This window comes from Bison bison, unplaced genomic scaffold, assembly GCF_000754665.1.
Source record: "Bison bison bison isolate TAMUID 2011002044 unplaced genomic scaffold, Bison_UMD1.0 scf7180017864144, whole genome shotgun sequence".
NCBI classification, from domain to species: Eukaryota; Metazoa; Chordata; class Mammalia; order Artiodactyla; family Bovidae; genus Bison; species Bison bison.
The window spans coordinates 385,122-387,186 of NW_011494716.1; positions in this window are offsets into that span (position 1 = coordinate 385,122).

Sequence of the window (2,065 nt, forward strand, 5' to 3'; positions counted from 1 at the left end):
ACAGTTAGAACTGGACATGCAACAACAGAATGGTTCTAAATCAGGGAAGGAGTACATCAAGGCTGTATGTTGTCACCCTGCTTATTTAACTCATATGCAGAGTACATCATGAGAAACGCTGGACTGGATGAAGCACAAGCTGGAATTAAGATTGCCAGGAGAAATATCAATAACCTCAGATATGCAGATGACACCACCCTTATGGCAGAAAGCGAAGAACTAAAGAGCCTCTTGATAAAAGTGAAAGAGGAAAGTGAAAAAGTTGGTTTAAAACTCAACATTCAGAAAACTAACATCATGGCGTCTGGTTCCCTCAGTTCATGGCAAATAGAGAAACAGTGGAAACAGTGGCAGACTTTATCTTTGGGGGCTCCAAAACCACTGCAGATGGTGATTGCAGCCATGAAATTAAAAGACGCTTGCTCACTGGAAGAAAAGTTATAACCAACCTAGATAGCATATTAAAAAGCAGAGATATTACTTTGCCAACAAAGGTCCATCTAGTCAATGCTATGGTTTTTCCAGTAGTCATGTATGGACGTGAGAGTTGGACTATAAAGAACGCTGAGTGCTGAAGAATTGATGCTTTTGAACTGTGGTGTTGGAGAAGATTCTTGAGAGTCCTTGGACTGCAAGGAGATCCAACCAGTCCATTCTAAAGGAGATCAGCCCTCAATATTCACTGGAAGGACTGATGCTGAAGCTGAAACTCCAATACTTTGGCCATCTGATGTGAAGAACTGACTCATTTGAAAAGACCCTGATGCTGGGAAAGATTGAAGGTGGGAGGAGAAGGGGACGACAGAGGATGAGATGATTGGATGGCATCATCGACTCGATGGACATGAGTCTGAGCAAACTCCAGGGTTTGGTGATGGACAGGGAGGCCTGGCATGCTGCAGCCAATAGGGTGGCAAAGAGTCGGACACGACTGAGTGACTGAACTGACTGAACTGAGCAGTGTCCCTGAGACCAGCCAGGCCACTTTCCTCAAAACCACTAGTGCCCCAGAAAACCTTGCCTGCAGACTGCACAGCCTGACCGCTGCTCAGTCAGCACTCAGCCCCGTGCAGCCGCCAGCCCTTCTCTGGCAGGATCATGAGAGGCATGGCGGTGCTGACAGGCCCTCTCCACAGATGGGTAAGCTGAGGCCTGGTTGCAAGAAGCCGCCGCTGTGTCCCTGGCTCCTTCAGAGTGCTCTGCTTGCCCTGGGGGCTTACTCATCACCCAATGGGGACAGAGCTTCTGTTCTGTCCCAGGCCCTGCCCTCCGAGAGCAGAGATGCCCAGAGTCACAATGGCCTGACCAGCACCACAGAGTGCAGGGATGGGGGGAAGGTTGCGATGGATTCAGGCCTCTCAGCCCAGCGGGGCCTGGTGTTGCCCCTGCTCCTGAGGTTCATGAAAAGGTAGACATTCAGATTTCTTTCTCCATCTTTCAGTTGTAGTGAAATATACAGATTTACCATTTTAACCACGTTCAAGTGTATAGCCGATGGCATTATGTACGTTCAGTGTTGGGCAGCCCTCCGTCTCCAGAACTCTTCATCTTCTCACACAAACTCCTTACCCGTCAGACACTAACTCCAATGCCCCTCCCGCCGCCCCAGGCCCCCACCCTCTGCTTTCTATGAATTTAGCTGCTCTAGGGACCTCAGGCCGCTAGAATCAGGCAGTACTTGTCCTCTTGTGTCCAGCCTGTTTGACCCGGCATAATGCCCTCAAGGTTCAGCTGTGTTGTAGCAGGGGTCAGCGCTTCTTTCCTTTTTATGCTGAATAGGACACAATGGAACACCTTTTCTCTATCCATTCATCCGCTGGTGGACACTGGGTTGTTTCACCTTTTCAGCTGCCGTGGACATGAGTATGCAAGCAGGGACTCAGGCACTTGTACACTCCTGTTCACAGCAGCACTGGCCAAAACACAGATTGCTTTTTTGGCCACACCACGTGGCATGGGGAATCCAGTTCCCTGACCAGAGATCAAACCTGTCCCCCCCTGCATTGGAAGCATGGAGTCTTAACACTGGACCGCCAGGGAATCCCCCAGGTTTGTTTTTTTTTTT